This window comes from Pleurodeles waltl, chromosome 8, assembly GCF_031143425.1.
Source record: "Pleurodeles waltl isolate 20211129_DDA chromosome 8, aPleWal1.hap1.20221129, whole genome shotgun sequence".
Classification (NCBI taxonomy): Eukaryota; Metazoa; Chordata; class Amphibia; order Caudata; family Salamandridae; genus Pleurodeles; species Pleurodeles waltl.
In genome coordinates, this window is record NC_090447.1 from 861717928 (window position 1) to 861740898 (window position 22971).

Consider the following 22971-nt stretch of genomic DNA (forward strand, 5'->3'; position numbering starts at 1 on the left):
CGTTCTGCTCGCACCACTCTACAAGCAAAATTCAAGTGACCCAATAGCACTTGTACGTCCCGCACCGTGAATTTTCGCCTGCTCAACATTCCGGAAATCCGATTGACCATATCCGCTTTTTTATCAGCCGGCAACCTGGCTATGCCTGGCTATGCCTGCCACCGTATCCAGCTCGATCCCCAAAAAGGACAGCGCTGTACTTGGCCCCACTGTCTTCTCAGGAGCCAGGGGCACACCCAGGCATCCCATGATGTCCACGAACCAGCTCAGCACCGCCGCACAGCGCGGGCTGTCTGCCGGCGCCGCGAAGAAAAAGTCATCCAAATAGTGTGTTACCCATTGGTGACCCGTAATTCTAGTGAAAATCCACTGCAGAGCCGAACTAAACCGCTCAAACAGCGCACAAGAGCTGGAGCACCCCATAGGCAATGCTTTGTCCACATACCAGCTCCCTTGAAACTGTATGCCCAACAGTTCAAAATCGTCCAGGTGAACCAGAAGAAGCCGAAATGCTGACTTAATGTCGGTCTTTGCCATCAAGGCCCCAGGGCCCAACTGTTCCACCATATCCACGCGACGTCCACCAACGCATAAGACACCTTCGTGAAATCCTCCGGGATGAAATCATTGACCGACGCTCCTTCCGGCCAAGACAAGTGATGAATCAACCGAAACTGTCCTTGCTCTTTTTTAGGAACCACGACAATGGGCGACACAATGAGGTTTTTGAGAGGCCAGGACGAAAAAGGTCCCTCCATGCGACCCTCGCGTACCTCCTTCTGCAATTTTCCTTGTACCAAGTCTTCCTTCCCATATACGGAACACAAATTCTCCTCCCACCGTCGCACTCGAGGACCCTGATACCCCAACTGAAACCAGTCGCGAAAGCCCCGCACCAATAACTCTGCGTCTGCCGGTCTATCATAACCCGCCAAACACACTTCTAGGCGATCCACCTTAACCGGCATCAGAGCCCTTACCTGTAACTCCTTGCCATTGGCGCTGCCCCTCTCTTCCTCCATAGCCAGTACCCTGACCCCCACTCGTGGCTCCCCCCGCACCAGCTGCATTCTGTTGTCCGCCGCACGCTGTGATCGGATGTCGCCCCGCGCACTTGGAGCATTCATGCCGGAATTTGCAATACTCCCACAATCCCTTATTATAATCCCAGCATGCCCCTGAGCGTCCGGTCCCCGCATTGTTAGCTCTACTTGGGCTATTGGCCCCTGACCCCACCACCTGGGTGGGGCGCTCCCGAAAGGGCCGATATATTATGGGCAAGCCACTAGCCGGGAACACCGTCTTGCCAACCTTAGCTGGCCCCATAGTGTGTTGCCACAGGTCCGTATCGATTTCTCCCCATAGAACTTCCGAATCCGCGGCCATTCGCGCCCTGAACTCCTCATCATACTGACGCCAGGCATAGCCGCCATAGTTAAGTTGGGCCTTCCTGATGATGTCCATATATTTGAACAACGCGACCGACCTCTCTGGGAAGTATTCGCAATAAACGCTGGCGAAAATAAAAAATGCCGCCGTCCAGTTCTCTATAGTTACCGGCACTTTAGGCCGCTTAGACAGCTCCCATTCTTCTTCCTTGGAGCCCTCTTTAGCTCTTATCTCCTGATGCAATAACTTTAATATGTCCACGTATTCCCCTTTCCAATTTTTTTCTTTTGTCGCTGTCATCAAATGTGCACCTAGCGGTTTCGCTGTGCCCATGTAGGGCAACTTCACCCGCTTGGACGCCGGCTCCCCTTCCTTTTCCTCCTTCGCTCCCTTCCCCGCACTTTTGTCCTCCGAACCAACCAATGTTTGACGTGTACCCGGCGCTCGCTCCTCCTTAGCCGCTTCCCCACAGGCCCCACTGTCGGTTGCCACCACCATGTCCTGCACATACACCCCTTTTACTAAGCACACCGACTCCTCCCTTGCTTCCGATGCCACAGATACCATCGAACAGGACAAAGCCTTACCTGGAGATAGCAGCGGGCCACTCCTGAACCTTCCGTGCCTCTCCTCCGACTCTTTCCCTGTGCTTGCCCTGTCTTGGAACTGCCTGCTTCACCTGAAATGACTTACGGACAGGGTTAGAAGCCCCCCGCCCTTTCCGTTCCCACCATTCAGCCTCACTACCACTATTGCGCAACTCCCCTTCTTCCAAACTCACATCCGACTCCACTTCATCCCTCGCAACCACTCCCCCGCCAACACGCTCACCATACTCCCCAAACCGCGCACAACCGGTATACTCTCCTCTGCTCTTTGACCGCCTCCTGGACGGGCCCGGACGTTGCTCCTCCCAGGCCGGGGCATCGGGGGCACCAAACCCACACCTCCACACAGCCCAGAAGAAGCGTCCGCAGCCCCCTGCCATCTTCCCCGCGGTCCTGGTGATGACATCCGGCTAGCCGCCCCTGGGCCCGCCTTCGCTTCTTCCGAGGGTGACAGAGCCGCACCCAGCTCGCCTGGATCGTCCTCTTCATAATCCAAAGGCCCCTGCCAAAAAAGGTCTGGTGTGCCAGGAGCAGAAAAAAACTTGACTTGTCCCTGCGCCGCAAAACCCTCCTCTTTGCCCGAAACGTCGCCCCACAAGCTAATCTCCTCATCCCTCAAAGAGGTTCCTACTTAACTAGACCCATAAACCTTCCTGGGGGCCCCCAGTGACCGACCCGCTAAAGGGCCCTCACCCTCAGACCACCCACCCCCGCGTCACCTGATTTTTTAATCTAGTTTATCTTGTTTTTCTTGTGTAGTTCCTTTTTAGTTTCCTTTTCATGAATACTCACTTTCCTGTCAAGAGCGGTCACGCATCTCAACATTGCTACTGTTGTTGACTGCTTGAGTGGTTGAGACACTACCTTAAAACATAAAAAGGACTACAGGTAATAGAGACGCTAATTACTGTTCAAGTGTCTCTGTGTCTCTGTTCACTGACTTTTTTACCCGCTTCTATGCCTTGGACGAGATGATCTCGTCCAAGGCTACAGTTCCCCTGTGCCTTGGACGAGATCATCTCGTCCAAGGCACAGGGCAAATTGGGGGAGCGCTAACGCGCCTCCCGTGCACCCCCTCCCCCCCAAGGCGGGGATGGAAGGGGAACACCTTCCCCTTCCACCCCGCCCCCTCCCTGTGACGTCAGCGCGCGCTGATTTGTCACAGGGGCCTCCACCATCGCGCTGGAAGCTCTGCTTCCAGCGCGATTGAAAGAGAAATGCAAAAGCATTTCTCTTTCAATCACTGGGTGAGGCCCGGAGGGGCTTCAAAGGGAAGGAAAAGTATTTCCTACCCTTTGAAGTCTCTCCGAGGGTTTCAAAAGTCAGATTGCTTCCAATCCGGCTTTTGAACCCCACTAGACAACAGGGATTTTTTTTTTTTTTACTAAAATTCACATAAGGCAAGGGTCGCTCCCATGGGGGGCATTTTTTCGGGAAGGCCTTTTCTGCCCCCCCTGGGGGAAGATCGGCCTGTTATTAGACCTATCTGCCCCCAGGGGGGAGCAGAAACCTCTAGGCACCAGGGACCATTTTTTAAATTTTTTTTTTTATGTTTCATTTTATTTTTTTAGGTGGGGAGCGACCCCTTATGCAAGGGTCGCTCCCCTTGGGGGAAAATTATGTTTAGGCCATTTCTGCCTATTTTGATGAGGCCAATCTACCCCCAAGGGGGGCAGAAACCACTAGACACCAGGGAGTTTTTTCTTTGCGTGAATTTCGCGGAAGGGGAGCGCCCCTTCGGCAAGGGTCGCTCCCTGGGGGGGCAAATTTATTTTAGGCCATTTCTGCCCCCCTGGGGCAGATCGGCCTATTATTAGGCCGATCTGCCCCCCGGGGAGGCAGAAACCTCTAGGCACCAGGGCAATTTTTTTTTGTGTGTTTTTTTTTTTTTTGTTTGTTTGTTTTTTTAGAGATGGGGAGCGACCCATCAGGCAAGGGTCGCTCCCCAGGGGGGCAAATTGTATTTAGACCATTTCTGCCCCCCTGGGGGCAGATTGGCCGAGTTTAGGTCAATCTGCCCCCAAGGGGGCAGAAACCACTAGGCACCGGGGATTTGTTTTTTGGCGCCAATGTCACGCAGGGGGAGCGACCCCGTAGGCAAGGGTCGCTCCCGGGGAGGGGGGTGGGTGTTAGGGGGGCAAATTTATTTCAGGCCATTTCTGCCCCCCCGGGGGGCAGATCGGCCTATTATTAGGCCGATCTGACTCCGGGGGGGGCAGAAACCTCTAGGCGCCAGGGTATTTTTTTGTTTTTTTTTTTGTTTGTTTTTTTAGAGATGGGGAGCCACCCATCAGGCAAGGGTCGCTCCCCTGGGGGGCAAATTGTATTTAGGCCATTTCTGCCCCCCTTGGGGGCAGATTGGCCGATTTTAGGTCAATCTGCCCCCAAGGGGGCAGAAACCGCTAGGCACCGGGGATTTGTTTTTTGGCGCCAATGTCACGCAGGGGGAGCGACCCCATAGGCAAGGGTCGCTCCCGGGGAGGGGGGGGGGGTTTGGGGGGCGGCAAATTGTATTTAGGCCATTTCTGCCCCCCTTGGGGCAGATTGGCCGAGTTTAGGTCAATCTGCCCCCAAGGGGGCAGATACCACCAGGCACCGGGGATTTGTTTTTTGGCGCCAATGTCACGCAGGGGGAATGACCCCGTAGGCAAGGGTCGCTCCCGGGGGGGGGGGGGAATTTATTTTAGGGCATTTTTGCCCCCCCCCGGGGCCGGCTGAGCTACAGGCCAAACTCCACAGGTAGGCACCTTGCAAAAAACACCTCTGTTTTCTGTGAAAAAATATGTTGTGTCCACGTTAAGTTTTGGGCCATTTCCTTTCGTGGGTGCTAGGCCTACCCACAGAAGTGAGGTACCATTTTTATCAAGAGACTTAGGGGAACGCTGGGTGGAAGGAAATTTGTGGCTCCTCTCAGATTCCAGAACTTTTTGTCACCGAAATGAGAGGAAAAAGTGTTTTTTTGGCCAAATTTTGATGTTTGCATAGGATTCTGGGTAACATAACTTGGTCAGAGCCCCGCAAGTCACCCCATCTTGGATTCCCCTGGGTTTCTAGTTTTCAAAAATGCGCTAGTTTGCTAGGTTTCCCGAGGTGCCGGCTGCGCTACAGGCCAAAATCCACAGGTAGGCACTGCTTTTTATAAAAAAATGTGATGTGTCCACGTTGTGTTTTGGGCCCTTTCCTTTCGTGGGCGCTAGTCCTACCCACACAAGTGAGGTATCATTTTTATCGGGAGACTTGGGGGAACGCTGGGTGGAAGGAAATTTGTGGCTCCTCTCAGATTCCAGAACTTTCTGCCACAGAAATGTGAGGAACATGTGTTTTTTTAGCCAAATTTTGAGGTTTGCAAAGGATTCTGGGTAACAGAACCTGGTCCGAGCCCCGCAAGTGACCCAATCTTGGATTCCCCTAGGTCTATAGTTTTCAGAAATGCACAGGTTTGGTAGGTTTCCCTAGGTGCCGGCTGACCTAGAGGCCAAAAGCTACAGGTAGGCACTTTGCAAAAATCACCTCTGTTTTCTTTCAAAAAATTGGATGTGTTCACGTTGCGCTTTGGGGCGTTTCCTGTTGCGGGCGCTAGGCCTACCCACACAAGTGAAGTATCATTTTTATCGGGAGACTTGGGGGAACGCTGGGTGGAAGGAAATTTGTGGCTCCTCTCAGATTCCAGAACTTTCTGCCACAGAAATGTGAGGAACATGTGTTTTTTTAGCCAAATTTTGAGGTTTACAAAGGATTCTGGGTAACAGAACCTGGTCCGAGCCCCGCAAGTCACCCCATCTTGGATTCCCCTAGGTCTCTAGTTTTCAGAAATGCACAGGTTTGGTAGGTTTCCCTAGGTGCCGGCAGAGCTAGAGGCCAAAATCTACAGGTAGGCACTTCGCAAAAAACACCTCTGTTTTCTTCCAAAAATTTGGATGTGTCCACATTGCGCTTTGGGGCGTTTCCTGTCGTGGGCGCTAGGCCTACCCACACAAGTGAGGTATCATTTTTATCGGGAGACTTGGGGAAACGCTGGGTGGAAGGAAATTTGTGGCTCCTCTCAGATTCCAGAACTTTCTGCCACAGAAATGTGAGGAACATGTGTTTTTTTAGCCACATTTTGAGGTTTGCAAAGGATTCTGGGTAACAGAACCTGGTCCGAGCCCCGCAAGTCACCCCATCTTGGATTCCCCTAGGTCTCTAGTTTTCAGAAATGCACAGGTTTGGTAGGTTTCCCTAGGTGCCGGTTGAGCTAGAGGCCAAAATCCACAGGTAGGCACTTCGCAAAAAACACCTCTGTTATCTTCCAAAAATTTGGATGTGTCCACGTTGCGCTTTGGGGCGTTTCCAGTTGCGGGCGCTAGGCCTACCCACACAAGTGAAGTATCATTTGTATCGGGAGACGTGGGGGAACGCTGGGTGGAAGGAAATTTGTGGCTCCTCTCAGATTCCAGAACTTTCTGCTGCAGAAATGTGAGGAACATGTGTTTTTTTAGCCAAATTTTGAGGTTTGCAAAGGATTCTGGGTAACAGAACCTGGTCCGAGCCCCACAAGTCACCCCATCTTGGATTCCGCTAGGTCTGTAGTTTTCAGAAATGCACAGGTTTGGTAGGTTTCCCTAGGTGCCGGCTGAGCTAGAGGCCAAAATCTACAGGTAGGCACTTCGCAAAAAACACCTCTGTTTTCTTTCAAAAATGTGGATGTGTCCACGTTGCGCTTTGGGGCGTTTCCTGTCGCGGGCGCTAGGCCTACCCACACAAGTGAGGTATCATTTTTATCGGGAGACTTGGGGGAACGCTGGGTGGAAGGAAATTTGTGGCTCCTCTCAGATTCCAGAACTTTCTGCCACAGAAATGTGAGGAACATGTGTTTTTTTAGCCAAATTTTGAGGTTTGCAAAGGATTCTGGGTAACAGAACCTGGTCCGAGCCCCGCAAGTCACCCCATCTTGGATTCCCCTAGGTCTCTAGTTTTCAGAAATGCACAAGTTTGGTAGGTTTCCCTAGGTGCCGGCTGAGCTAGAGGCCAAAATCTACAGGTAGGCACTTTGCAAAAAACACCTCTGTTTTCTTTCAAAAATTTGGATGTGTCCACGTTGCGCTTTGAGGCGTTTCCTGTCGCGGGCACTAGGCCTACCCACACAAGTGAGGTATAATTTTTATCGGGAGACTTGGGGGAACATAGATTAGCAAAACAAGTGTTATTGCCCCTTGTCTTTCTCTAAATTTTTTCCTTCCAAATATAGGAGAGTGTGTAAAAAAGACATCTATTTGAGAAATGCCCTGTAATTCACATGCTAGTATGGTCACCCCGGAATTCAGAGATGTGCAAATAACCACTGCTCCTCAACACCTTATCTTGTGCCCTTTTTGGAAATACAAAGGTTTTCTTGATAGCAATTTTTTACTCTTTATATTTCAGCTCATTTATTGGCTCTGGGTTCCTTGGGTTCTTTATGAACCTACAAGCCCTATATATCCCCGCAACCAGAGGAGTCCAGCAGACGTAACGGTATATGGCTTTCGATAATCTGACATTGCAGGGAAAAGTTACAGAGTAAAACGTAGAGAAATATTTATGTTTTTTTCACCTCAATTTAAAAAAAAATCTTTTTCAGTTGTTATTTTCTGTAGGAAACCCTTGTAGGATCTACACAAATGACCCCTTGCTGAATTCAGAATTTTGTCTACTTTTCAGAAATGTTTAGGTTTCTGGGATCCAGCATTGGTTTCATGCCCATTTCTGTCACTGACTGGAAGGAGGCTGAAAGCACAAAAAATTGCAAAAGTGGGGTATGTCCCAGTAAAATGCCGAAATTGTGTTGAAAAATTGGGTTTTCTGATTCAAGTCTGCCTGTTCCTGAAAGCTGGGAAGCTGCTGAGTTTAGCACCGCAAACCCTTTGTTGATGCCATTTTCAGGGGAAAAACCACAAGCCTTCTTCTGCAGCCACTTTTTCCAATTTTGTTGAAAAAAACGAACATTTCCCTGTATTTTGGCCTATTTCTTGGCCTCCTTCAGGGGAACCCACAAAGTCTGGGTACCTCTAGAATCCCTAGGATGTTGGAAAAAAAGGACGCAAATTTGGCTTGGTTAGCTTATGTGAACAAAAAGTTATGAGGGCTTAAGCGCGAACTGCCCCAAATAGGCAAAAAAAGGCCTGGCACAGGAGGGGGAAAAGACCTGGCAGCGAAGGGGTTATATGAGTATTCAGAAACACCCATAGTTCTCTTTGAGCCTGCGCAGCTCTGAGACACTTGTCTGGATTCTAACCGACATTCACAAAATGCTCAAGCTGCTGAAGTTGAGGCACCAGTCACCTGATTAACTTCTGGAGAAAAATGAGCGAGAACATCAACAGATGCTTCAAGGTGAAGTAACTTTAGTGAAGTGCACCGCTTCAAGCACAGCAGAAGCTGTCGGTTCTTTTCCTAAGCTTTCTGAAAATTCTAAAGGAGAGGGAAAGATATAACAACTAGAACAATCATGTAGTACATCTGGCGACTGCCGTTCGGGGATTCTATCTATGTGACCTCGCACCCCAACTGAATTTAGTTCAACAGACCACATGGGGTTTGTAGATCCAGACAGTGGACCTGCATCCACTTAACCATATAAATGAAATGCTGATGTCTGTGAAAGGGGCCACTTGTTTTACCATGTGAGGTCTATCTAGTGCATATCAAAAGGTTTTCTTACATCCCGATTCCAACCACTTAACAACATTCATTACACCAGAAGGGGCGCACCAGTTTGTAAGAATGTTGTTTGGTTTGACCTCGACATCCACAGTGTTCCAGAAAATAATGCAGGTAATTTTGAGAGGTTTACCAAATGTTTTTATTTTTCAGGATGATGATTTGTTGTGGGTGTGATGACGCAGAAATGAAGGTTTTACATTTATTAGCGCATAAACGTAGTACTGCAATAATCAAGTGTGACTTTAACCGAACTAATAAAGATTGTACGGGGACAAATGTGCCCTCAGAGTAGTTCGCCAACATTTATAAGCGTGCTTTATATAACGTGATGTATTAGAATTGTACTAATCTGACATAACTGTAAACTTGTGCTATGATTTGCTTGTTTGAAATGTTTTAACTTAGCATAACTTTAGTGGAGGCTTTGGCCTAGTTGCCTTGTCTCACGGTTTAGATGCTCGTGTTTTTCTAATGTGCTAATAAAACGTGTATTCTTGCTTGAAGCTGTACTTTTCCAGTGAGATCGGTTCACATGCTTATCTTTAAGGTTTCGTGCCAGCCTGGCATCTTCTTCTTTGCTCCAAGGTCAATCTGCAGGTGCAGACAATGGAAGCTCTGAAAGTGAGTTAATTGGTAAAATATGTTGCAACTTACGTTCCCGACTCCAAGGATAATGTATGCCTAGGTAGAAGCTTGTGAATAGTTGTTTTTGATTGGACAATTTGAAGCCAACCTATGAACTCTCCAATGGAAGACCCTACTGGATTTGAACTGTTGTCTATTTAAACCTGGTGCACAAGAAGAAAGCAGCCATTCGCCATTTTTACGCGCCATTAGCCATTACCCATTGCACCCATTGAGGACATTAGACATTGCAGCCATTATGGCCCATCTTGCCGACTTCGTCATTTTGCCATCTTCTACGATGCCAATTGATGTCCGACGCCATTTTGAATGAGACTTTGATGCTTTCTCTAATCGAGAGAAAGAGACTTTAAGTAATTCTCGCCCTGGAGACTTTAACTTTGATTCGTCCCTTTGCATGAAGTAGTAGTTTTGTCCTTTTATCTTACCGCTGTGAGGCAATTGCCCCGTCCACCCTGCCCCTTTGCCCCGTCCCATGCTGATCGGAAACCGGTACCTGTGAGACGAAGACTTCCTTGAATGCTGATTGAATTTGGTAAATATGAAAGGAAAATGTACAATTGCATTGTGTTTCTTTTTAGGTAACCAACTGCTGATTTTTGATAAGAGCCCTAGTTAGGAGTTTTCCAAATCAATGTTGCTAAATTGTTTTTGCATGAAGTCCCACATGCAGATGCTAATTTGAGGTTAGATTAGGATTCATTTGTTGCACGATGCAATTTGAGACCTTGTTATGCTGACTAATGTATGCAATTAGCTCATTACAGATTATAGTTTTAGTGGTTTGCGTTGCTATTATCGAATGCATTGTTATCCAAATGCTGCATAGATTGCATCTTTTTCGCCGTTATGGACAGCTATTAAAGTTCATTTACATATATCATTTGGTGTTGAGACACATTTATATTGTGCTAGCTTTGTTAATATAGGGAAATAAATTCATTAACTTTGAATAAACTGGTGTGGTTATTCATGGCCGGAAGGTCATGGTTCGCCGAAATGTTTTCTGGATTAATTGTGAAGTGTTATGTTGATGAGGGCATTGCTTATGTTCGTTATTGATTATTGATTGATTAAATTGACTAATCTCGGGTGAAGAGAGCCCCACTTGGTCAAAAGATTCATCGACCCAAGAGCGTCCAAATACAGGTAATTTATCAGGAGGGAACGCTCTATCAGTAGATGGTAGCAGAGGACGGTTACGCCCTTTGGGACCCCACTCGAGAGAACGGTTGCGCCCTTTGGGACCCCACTCGAGAGGTAACGGTTTCGCCCTTTGAGACCCCGCTCGAGAGGTATATGGTGTTGAATTAGATTTTTTCTTGGGTAAAACAGATTGAGAGAATGATGATGCCCTAAGTCCCCCGCGACTTTCCCGGGATCTCGGAGCTTGCAAATGGAGAGAATGGAGGTGTGAAATCGGCGTTGGCGGTACTAGTGACGGTATGAGTGAAGTCAGGGTTTTGCGCTTGCACAGCTTATTGCCGCAGATTGTTTGAAAAGTTTGCGAGGGTTTTAGAGAATAGCGGAGGTGCGACTCCGAGTGTGAGAGTAGGGAAGTCGTCGAACTTCATGTGCATGTGGCGCTTTGTGCAGGAAAAAGGTCCACGTGGTTGTTGTTGTTGAGACGGGCCCTGCGAGGTCAAGAGACTCCGGAGTATGTTGAAAAGTGTATGAGACACTTGTTTTATGTTGTGGTCTGGTCGGTTTAATAGGTTGACCGGGCGTGGTCAACGAGTCGGTACGTGTGTTAAGGGAGTGAAAGAAAACTTCGACTTCGGGCTTTGACAAATTCTAAGTGCACTACAATAGATCATTGACAAGTTGAGAGCAGAATCTGCGGGTCAGATTTGCTTGCGAAAGTGGGGACCGAGAAAGATGGAATAACTGCCGAGGCTAGCGAAAAATCCCTAAGGTCCTGAAGCGATTGTGTTACCCTTCCTGTAGTAAACCGACAGATCTGTTTTATTATTATTTGGTTGCTCGCGATACATGCCAGAAGTTGTTACGAGAGGAGCGGAGTGAAGGAGGACAAGCCGCGAGGCTTTGTCAGCCGCAGTGTGTGTGAGTGTGACGTCACTAGGAGCCGCGCTGGGATAGGTTGGTTGCAAAGAAGGGTCGCGCACGGATTGGACGCAGTCCGTGGGGCTCGATTGGAAGGGGAAAGGCAAGCGAAGAGTATTCCGGGAATTAAAGTCACTTATTGATTACAAACTTTGTGAAATAAAAGACGAGAAAATGAAATTTTTTAAAGCATTAAAGAGTGCGATGAAGGGGGAGTCTTACATTAAAGCGAGCGTAGGAGAGGAGACGCCACCCGAAGGTACACCAGCTTACATTGTAATGGAGGAAAGGGGGGTAGCTCCGTGCCTTTGGCTAAAGCAATGGCACAAGCTGACAGAGAAACATGGGAGCGTAGCGTTCCCGATCCATGGGACATTCAATATAAGGATCCTAGAGAATTTGAGATTTGCGATGTACGACATGAAGGTACCTCCAAGGCCAGCACAGTTTGAGGCTCTAGCGATTTGGGAACTAATGGCTAGACAGCAACAGCAAAAGAAGTTCGAGACCAGGATAAGAAAGGCAGAAAAGACACTAGCGGACGCTAGGTGGGATAATGCACAGAAGGTGTGGAGGTCAGATATATTGCAGGGGATAAAATTGTTTCCCGCAATTGCTAAGGAAGAAGAGGCGACAGGCAAGAAAGCTACCTGTAAGACAAACAGGAGGTGTTCCAAAGATGGAGAGGACGAGGAAAAGTTAAGGAGAGAAGAAGAGTCAGAGGATGAGGAGTTCATCATGCAATTGCTGAACGACCGTCCACCACCTTATGTAGAGAGTGAACAAGGTCCAAGTACCAGTTCTGCCCCTCCGGCACCGGTACAGAATAATGAAACTCCGAATTCAGAAACGCCATCGGATCTAAGGACCCGAGTTTACTGTTCACCCCGCAGATACCGCAGGTTAGGAGAATATATCCAGATGTGCCTATATTGAAAACAGCAGAAAATTATCAGCCGCAGGTCCCAAGGTACTACAGCAGTGACAACAGTACGGGAATGATTATAGATCCAACCGTAATGGGAGTACAGAATGGTCGCAACCCAACATTGGCACAAGCTGAATCAACCCAGTTTTTGATGCCTCAAAAGCAGATGCAGGGGGGAACCGCACATGCTCAGATGACGGGGAGTCAGACGGGCATGCCGGCAATGATGACCCATAGTGTGGGAATGAACATGCCTCAGAACCTGGGGAATGGACAGAACCCAGATGCGATATCCCTACCCATTACTGTAGGTCCACCGGTACCTTTGTACATTCAGCCTAACTCAGGTATGAGCGGTCAAGGATCAATGGTGCAGAATGGGACGGAAAGGAGGTGCATAGAAAACACTCCAGAGACAACTCCGATAGCGGATCTGCCAACTGGATCTGGGTCCTTGATGGAGTTTAGTCCCATATGTGCTCAGTCAACAGTGGTGAGGTCGAGTCCCCCACTGATGATACCGCTATCGTCGAACACTGAAAAGTTGCCGCAACCATCAATGGCAGTCGATGTGAATGCAACATTGATGGGGTTGAATGCGCAACAGCTAACACAGTGGTTCAACAGTCTGAATTCCACACAAAGCTCAGCCAGTGGGAAGGGAGAAGACTATCTGAATAGGGTCAGGTTGAACATGGAAGCAGAAGAATTGGTGGAAGGGACTATGGGTTTGAATAGGTTAGAGTCCTACTCGGAAGAAGAGCTGAGGTATCTATGTCCTAGGATTACGAGAGAAGTGAACAAGGTACATAGAAGGTTGCAAGAAATAGCTGACAAAAACGGGGTTGAGATAGACAAGACAAAACACTTGAGCAGGAGCTATAGATTGGATTTCGGGACCACAGACTTTGAACACATGAGGTCAGCAGGCATGAAAACGCACCTTAGAGAATTGCTGCAGAGTGCACAAGTGTGGAGGTGCTTAGACAAATGGGAAAGCAGGTGGGCAAAGAAAAAGGAAAAGAGGAAAGACAGTGTTCCAGAGCACAAGGAGAAAAGACCACAGAGTAGTGATGCAATAACCATGTTACCAATGAGGGAGACAGCAGGGGGAAAATTAATACATGTACCGTGGCACAGAAGCGACATTCAGTCTTTTACGGATGATTTTCCCAAACTGAGAGAGAAACCGATTGAATGGTATCAACAGACTGATAGGTTTGTGAAGCTTGCAAAATGTCTTTGGGAAGACCTGAACACCCTCTTTGAGATTGTGGTTCCGGCAGATTTGTGGGAAGACTGCAAAAGGGCTGTAGGTTGGCCGACAAGTGAACCAGAGAGAGACAGGGATACGGGTGCACCATCACCTATGGTATTGAGCTTGTACTATAAGGTGATTGAGCATTTGAAGACGAAGGTCGCCGCGAAAAATGTGGATTGGCAGAAGATTGATCGAACTGCCCAAGAGGCTAAAGAGTCGATTCATGGTTACTATGAGAGGTTGTTGAAGGCGTTCAAGAACTACAGTGGCACGGAAACAATAGAGGCGAAGGACATGCTTCATTTTGTGTTTAGATTTGTGGAAGGGCTGAGACCAGAGATAAGTCAGATGATAAAGACTCATTTGATTTGTTGGCAGTCGAAACCGATTGATGAGGTGTTGAATTATGCGAAATACTGTAGCGACGAAATTGAAGTGAAACAGAAAAGGTTGAAAGAGAAAGTGATGGTGATGCAACTTAAAGCAGCTCAGACAGGTCTGCAAGGGTTCCAACAGCAGATACCGCAGCCGCAGCCGCAGCCGCAGGGAAATATGGTGTTTCAGCCACAGGCGAGAGGCAGAGGCAGAGGAGGTTTTGGGAGTAATGGTCCGGATTTGAACACTGTTGTGATTCCGAATGGTGTGCAGGCAATGAAAAGGGTGATGCCGTGTCACGTGTGCGGAATCGTCGGACATTGGAAACGCGAGTGCCCGATGGTGATGCAGGAAGGTGCAGGTGTTGGTCAGCAAAACAATGGTGTCAATGCATTCCAGACAATGAGGGGACCGAAAATGAGAGGTCCAAACCCAAATTTTCAGACCATAAATCAGCTGCAGGGATTACAGCCCATGCAGCCGCAGCAGATGCAGATGCCCCGTATGCAGATGACGCAAATGCAGCCAATGCAACAGCAGTTTCCCATGGTACCTAATCAGCAAATGCAAATACCTTTGGCACCAGTGAGTCAGCAGCAAGTGATGGTTCCTCCACAGGTCTCGGGTCAGGTGATGAGTACAAATGGCACCATACAACAGTTCCCATTACACAGTGAGAATGGAATAAACAATGTATGGGAGAGTGAAAGTTCAGATGAGGAGGGAAATTGTGTGCTTGCAGCATCCTTGGAAGTTGATCAAAAGGGTCCATATGTGGAGGGAAGAGTCATGGGTCATCGTGTTTCATTCTTGGTTGACACAGGAGCCACACGTTCAACTGTTAGGAGCATTGAAGTACCAAATTTGCCACTCTCAGGGAGAACAGTTCAAGTAGTGGGAGTAGCAAACAGGCACCTGACGAACCCAATCACAGATCCAGTACCAGTCAGAATTGGTAACTATCAAGGGTCACATAATTTTGTGGTATGTGACTCAAGCCCGATAGCACTGTTAGGGAGAGACCTATTGTGCAAATTGGGATGTTCGATTATGTGTTCGCACAATGGAATTAGAATTCAGACGAGCAGTGATGGGGAAGAAGAGGACAGTGTAGAAGGGGATGAGATGGAAACTGTCGATGAAGAATATCCTCTGATTAACCTTTTTCCGATGATAACTGAAGAAGATATTCCAGCTGAATTACGGGAAACAGTCGGAAAGGAAGTGTGGGATATGACAGGAAAAGAGGTGGGATTGGTGAAAGGAGTGGAACCAGTGAAAGTGACCGTAAAACCCAATGTAACCTTTCCCCAGACCCCAGAATACCACATGGCACAAGACACCCTCATGAAAGTCGCCCAACTCATTGACGAGTTTGTAAAACAGGGAGTACTGAAAGAAGTGTTAAGCAGTCCATGTAATTCACCAATCATGGGACTAATAAAGCCGAGTGGAAAGGTCCGAATCGTGCAGGACTTGAGGAAAATAAATGACATCGTAATTAAATGCTGCCCTGTAGTACCGAATCCAGCTGTGATAATGTTTCAAATACCTTGCGATGCCGAGTGGTTCTCAGTCATTGACTTGTCACAAGCATTCTTTTCGGTGCCTCTTCATGAGGACAGCCAATTTCTCTTTTGTTTCAAATTCTTAGACAGAGTTTACAGTTGGTGTCGAATTCCTCAAGGGTTTTCGGAGTCACCGTCAATTTTCAATCAGATTCTAAAGAAAGACTTGGAAGCGTTAGAATTGCCATTCGAGTCAACCCTAGTACAGTACATTGATGACTTACTGATTGCATCTAAGACAGAAAGTGGCTGCACAGCCGACACCATTGCGCTACTGAACCATTTGGGAAGGAATGGACACAAGGTGTCTCCTTCAAAGTTGCAGTTCTGTCAGAAGAAAGTAAAATACTTGGGTCATCAAATAGAGAAAGGGTCACGGAGAATAATGAAGGAAAGAATAACAAGTGTACTTCAAATGAGTCCACCAAAGACGAGGAGGGAGGTGAGGAAGTTTTTGGGGATGGTGAGCTACTGTCGCCAGTGGATTCCCAACTTCTCAACTCTAGCAAAGCCTTTACTGAAACTGACCCAGAAGGATGCCTTGGATGAAATTGAGCTGAAAGGAGATGAGATGGATGCTTTTATTGAATTGAAAGAATGCATGTGCAGGGCTCCAGCTTTAGGTATGCCTGATTACACAAAGCCTTTCACATTGTTTTGTCATGAACGTGATGCATGTTCTTTGTCTGTCTTGACCCAAGCCCATGGTGGCATAAACAGACAAGTAGCGTATTTTTCAGCTACTTTGGATCCGGTCGCAGCAGCACTGCCAGGGTGTTTGCGCGCCGTAGCAGCAGTTGGTATCAGCCTCACTCAGAGTGAAGGAATAGTGATGGGACACCCATTAACAGTCATGGTCCCTCACTCAGTTGAGATACTTTTGACCCGCTCCCGAACGCAACACATGACTGGAGCAAGACTCACAAGGTATGAAACGATAATTCTGGGCTCACCGAATGTGCAGCTGAAAAGGTGCACTACGTTGAATCCAGCAACCTTGCTTCCCGGTGAAAATGCTGAAATTGAGAACGCTGAAGACGTCGAGCACGACTGCCTTCAGGTGACTGAATTTTGCACAAAACCCAGACCTGACATTAAGGATACTAAGCTTGATGAAAATGACCAAATTGTTTTTGTTGATGGGTCATGTTTAAGAGATGCATTGGGAATATTGAAAGCAGGATATGCTGTATGTACTGTAACAGGTGTCTTGGAAGCATCCTGGCTCCAAGGAGTCTATTCCGCACAAGTAGCAGAGCTTGTAGCCCTTACAAGAGCATGCCAACTGTCTACATTGATGAAGGTTACCATTTACACTGATAGTCAGTACGGGTTTGGAATTGTGCACGACTTTGGGCAACTATGGTCACAGAGAGGTTTCCTGACCTCTTCAGGGTCCCCAGTGAAAAACGGGGAGAGAATAAGGGAATTGTTACACGCCATTCAGATGCCAGACGAAATTGCAGTGGTAAAGTGTAGTGCTCATACAAAAGGACAGGACTATGTTTCCCTGGGAAATGCATATGCGGATCAAGTCGCAAGATTTTGTGCCTTGAACTGTATATTGCTCAGGGATGAATGGAATTTGATAAGTGAACCAGAACTCGAACCAGCTGAAGCATTTGCCTTGAAGGTCGTGGATACAATGGATGAACTAAAAGCATTACAGAATAGCGTCAGGGAGGATGAAAGAGTTTCCTGGATTAAGTCACAATGTACAAGGAGACCAGATGAGTTATGGGTTTCAAATGAGGGAAAATTTGTTTTACCAAATAGTCTCTTATCGCAGCTAGCGCGGTTCTATCATGGGCAGGCTCACCTAGGGAGAGATGCCATGATAAGATTGTTCAAAACTGATTGGTTTAACCCCAGATTCCGTCAAGTTGCAGAAGCAGTTTGCCATCGTTGTGTCATTTGTCAGCAGATGAACCCAGGAAAGGGAACGGTTGTGAACGTGAGCCACATTGGCAGGGCGGGTGGCCCGTTCAGCAGAATGCAGATGGACTTTATTGAGATGCCTGTGCATGGAGGTCTGAAGTATGTGTTGGTGATTGTGTGCATTTTTAGTCACTGGATTGAAGCATACCCCACACGTAGAAATGACAGCCTTACAGTTGCAAAACTATTGTTGAGGGAGTTGATACCACGTTTCGGATTCCCGATCTCTTTAGAATCAGATAGAGGAAGTCACTTCAATAACGAGGTGATAAAGTTACTTTGCGCAGCGCTGAACATTGAGCAAAAACTGCATTGTAGCTATCGCCCTGAAGCCTCAGGACTGGTGGAACAAATGAATGGTACACTGAAATCAAGAATGGCGAAAATATGTGCATCGACAAATTGGAAATGGCCTGACGCATTGCCTTTGGTGTTAATGTCAATGAGAAACACCCCTGACAGAAAGACTGGATTGTCCCCGCACGAAATTCTCATGGGCAGGGCCATGAGACTTCCTGCAGTTCCCGCAAACGCGCTTTTGAATATTACAGATGATATGGTGTTAGACTACTGCAAAGGTCTGGCTGACGTGGTTCGCTCTTTCTCTCACCAGGTGGAAGCAACCACCTTGTCACCGATCCAAGGTCCAGGACACACACTGAAAGCAGGTGACTGGGTCGTGATAAAGAAGCACGTGAGGAAGTCGTGTCTGGAACCCCGTTGGAAAGGCCCTTTCCAAGTGATCCTGACGACCACTACCGCTGTGAAGTGTGCGGGAGTTCCCAACTGGATTCACGCCAGTCATACAAAGAAGGTGTTGTGTCCCACAGATGAGGAAGTTGAAGCGCTGAAACTGACAGTAACTGATAACAAAGTGCCGAGCGCTGAGACAGAGCAAAACAGAACTAGAAGCGAACAGGCAGAAATAGAAGGGAGAGAAATATTCTCTGAGGACGAAACAATCGATTCACTTGGGGAAGACCAAGGAGAAACCTCAGACAGCGACGAAGCAGCTGAAGGTAACAAAGAGCCTGAAGCAGCTGAAAGTGACAAAGAGCCTGAAGAAAGTAACGGTGACAAAGGGCTCGAAAGAGGTGAAGAAGCAGGAGAGCCTGATCAGAGGAGGGCTTTCCCAGAAGCAGACGGGACAGAAAAAGAAAAGAAAAACCTGATTGACTCCCCAGAAGGAGGGGACAAGGCAGAACAGAACGAAACTGTTCAAACTTCCTCGGAAGAGATCGCAGGTCCATCAAGTGGACACAGTGCAAAGAGAAGACCAAGTATATCACCAGTAAAACTAAGAACTAGAGAAACGTTGAACGACAGTGAAGGGCCAAGAGTGAAAGGGAAAAGAAAGGAAGTGTCTGTCGTGATACCAACATCAAGTGAAGAAAAAGACTTGGCCAAAGAGGAAAGTACCAGTGAGGCAGAATCAAAGAGAGATGCAAAATTGAAAAGGAAAAGGATACCAAACAGGAGATATTCTGGTCCAGAATGGGCATATGTAGTCAATGACGATTGGACCGACGAATTTGTATCTCTTAGCCTCAAGAACGAAGAAGAAGAGATACCAATAGAAAAGAAAAGTTTTATGGACACTATTGACTGAAAAAAAAAAAAAAAAAAAAAAAAAAATGATAAATGACATTGCTTGCTATAATCTAACGTGATACAACCAGCTGAGACATTGCTAAACCGAATGAAACATTTGCTAACTTGATAAGACTTTGATAACCTGATTGACTCTTAAACCCGATTTGAGACAACGTTGCTAACTGATAAAAGACTGAGTTATTGCCGAATTGAGACAAATGCTGCTAACCGATAAGTGACTGAGCTCCTGAAAAAAAAAAAACTGTGTGAACATTGCGCTCGTTCAGCTTTGTAACTGATTGCTAAATCGTTTTTTTATAGGTGCTTCTAGCTCTCTGATTCTATACAGATCATGACTAAGTACGCTACACAAAACAGTAGAGTGAAATATTGTAAATATGCGTGTATAGGCTTGATAACTGCATGTGTACTAATAATAATGACAATAGTGCTTGCAACGCGTGGTAAGGGTGAGAATGAGAAAATTGATGCTTCTACTTCTGCTCCTGTTACTGTCACTGAACTAACCGCATTGAAAAGACTAGAATTAGATGAGAGACACTTGCATGATAAGAAGGAACTTTTGTATAATGTTTTCTATCGCCTACTAACAGAATATGTTGAGACTATGGATGCGAAAGATTGTTATGTGTGTACACAGATACCGACATCGGTAACGGAAGGGGTGACTTATCACCACATGCCTCTTACATATGGGATTACATGTAGTATAGTAACTTCTAGATTTTATGGTCAAACTAACATACAGTATTTTTATTCAAATTATGATGTTACCTTTGCATATGTTCCTATAATAACGCAACTAAGCCAGATTGCTAAAGATTGGGATGCTAAAATAATGAGGGAATTTTTCGAGCCAATGCAACCTTTTGAAACAGCTCACGCTCATAGGGAAAATCTTACCTGCTCGCTCTCAGCAGTAGTAATAAGCTTTTTAGATCGCACAGATGATAGAAGGGCACAAATGAATGCGAAATTAGAAAAAGAGCTAAGTAAGAGGACTTCAGTAGATAATTATGCTTTTGCCGCAATAAAAACACAAGGAAAAATAGCTTTAGACGCTTGGCATGTAGAGAAATTTTGTATATATCGTGGTGAATCTTATTATGATAACATTTTCGTGGGAGCGAGTGAATGTAAACATACGTTTATCTTTAAGGCCAAATGGACATTCATGCTGAACGGACTTGACCCTGTCATACCTGGTGTATATTACATTTGTGGGCATAATGCCTATTATCGTCTTCCTAAAGGATGGTGGGGGAGATGTTATTTGGGTATAGTGTTCCCAAAGGTTTATCAACTGGATGACCTATCGGTGATTCCAAAGACGTCTGGATCTCATCGTATCCAGAAAAGAGAGACAGCAGCTGCTGTGGTAGGAGATATATTTGGAGCCATGATTCCTTCATTGGGAGTTGTGTTGAATTCCATCAAAATAAGAAAGTTGTCTACTATAGTGGATAACATGTTGACAAAGTTTTCAGGTGCTATAATCCTGATGGATGCTGAACTTGCAACAGAAAGAGCTATGACTCTTCAAAACAGGCTTGCCCTAGACATTCTTTTAGCAAAGGATGGCGGCGTTTGCAAAATGCTTGGTGCGCGTCACTGTTGCACGTATATACCAGACAACAGTGTGAAAATTAAAACAATGCTTGCAAATCTAACAAAAGAGAGTGCAGACTTGAAGGAATTGAAAGAACCAGGAGTTTGGGAGAAGGTTGGAAAGGGAGTTGCTTCAGTGGGAAATTGGCTTGGTGGCATTTGGAATGGAATATTACTAAAAATAATACAGGGAATACTAATAGTACTAATTTGCATCTTTTGGATTTGGGGAATAAAAAGGGGAATACTAATGATCATGGCAAGAATTAAGAGAAGGAAGGAAGAGAAGGTGATGAAAAGAATGGCAGAAGAATACAAGGCAAGAACAAGGGGAACTAAAAGGCAAAGAGAACTGACAGAATTTTAATGGAATAAAATTTGTGGGAATAGTTTTGTGTGATGACAAGTAGTCATCAGAGGAGGGATTGATGACGCAGAAATGAAGGTTTTACATTTATTAGCGCATAAACGTAGTACTGCAATAATCAAGTGTGACTTTAACCGAACTAATAAAGATTGTAAGGGGACAAATGTGCCCTCAGAGTAGTTCGCCAACATTTATAAGCGTGCTTTATATAACGTGATGTATTAGAATTGTACTAATCTGACATAACCGTAAACGTGTGCTATGATTTGCTTGTTTGAAATGTTTTAACTTAGCATAACTTTAGTGGAGGCTTTGGCCTAGTTGCCTTGTCTCACGGTTTAGATGCTCGTGTTTTTCTAATGTGCTAATAAAACGTGTATTCTTGCTTGAAGCTGTACTTTTCCAGTGAGATCGGTTCACATGCTTATCTTTAAGGTTTCGTGCCAGCCTGGCATCTTCTTCTTTGCTCCAAGGTCAATCTGCAGGTGCAGACAATGGAAGCTCTGAAAGTGAGTTAATTGGTAAAATATGTTGCAACTTACGTTCCCGACTCCAAGGATAATGTATGCCTAGGTAGAAGCTTGTGAATAGTTGTTTTTGATTGGACAATTTGAAGCCAACCTATGAACTCTCCAATGGAAGACCCTACTGGATTTGAACTGTTGTCTATTTAAACCTGGTGCACAAGAAGAAAGCAGCCATTCGCCATTTTTACGCGCCATTAGCCATTACCCATTGCACCCATTGAGGACATTAGACATTGCAGCCATTATGGCCCATCTTGCCGACTTCGTCATTTTGCCATCTTCTACGATGCCAATTGATGTCCGACGCCATTTTGAATGAGACTTTGATGCTTTCTCTAATCGAGAGAAAGAGACTTTAAGTAATTCTCGCCCTAGAGACTTTAACTTTGATTCGTCCCTTTGCATGAAGTAGTAGTTTTGTCCTTTTATCTTACCGCTGTGAGGCAATTGCCCCGTCCACCCTGCCCCTTTGCCCCGTCCCATGCTGATCGGAAACCGGTACCTGTGAGACGAAGACTTCCTTGAATGCTGATTGAATTTGGTAAATATGAAAGGAAAATGTACAATTGCATTGTGTTTCTTTTTAGGTAACCAACTGCTGATTTTTGATAAGAGCCCTAGTTAGGAGTTTTCCAAATCAATGTTGCTAAATTGTTTTTGCATGAAGTCCCACATGCAGATGCTAATTTGAGGTTAGATGAGGATTCATTTGTTGCACGATGCAATTTGAGACCTTGTTATGCTGACTAATGTATGCAATTAGCTCATTACAGATTATAGTTTTAGTGGTTTGCGTTGCTATTATCGAATGCATTGTTATCCAAATGCTGCATAGATTGCATCTTTTTCGCCGTTATGGACAGCTATTAAAGTTCATTTACACATATCATTTGGTGTTGAGACACATTTATGTTGTGCTAGCTTTGTTAATATAGGGAAATAAATTCATTAACTTTGAATAAACTGGTGTGGTTATTCATGGCCGGAAGGTCATGGTTCGCCGAAATGTTTTCTGGATTAATTGTGAAGTGTTATGTTGATCAGGGCATTGCTTATGTTCGTTACTGATTATTGATTGATTAAATTGACTAATCTCGGGTGAAGAGAGCCCCACTTGGTCAAAAGATTAATCGACCCAAGAGCGTCCAAATACAGGTAATTTATTAGGAGGGAACGCTCTATCAGGTGCTGACAAGATTCTACATGATTCTGCTTTGGATGTAGTGTTGAGTAAACTGGAAAGAGCTGTTTTGGCTATCAGTGAAGAAAAGTGTACATTTTGTGTTTGTGAGGTGGAATATTTGAGCCGACCTTTAACATCTAATGGTGTGAAACCTAAATAGAAGTTGGTGGAATCCATCGAAAATGTGCCTCCTCCCAAAGATAAAGGCCATTTGA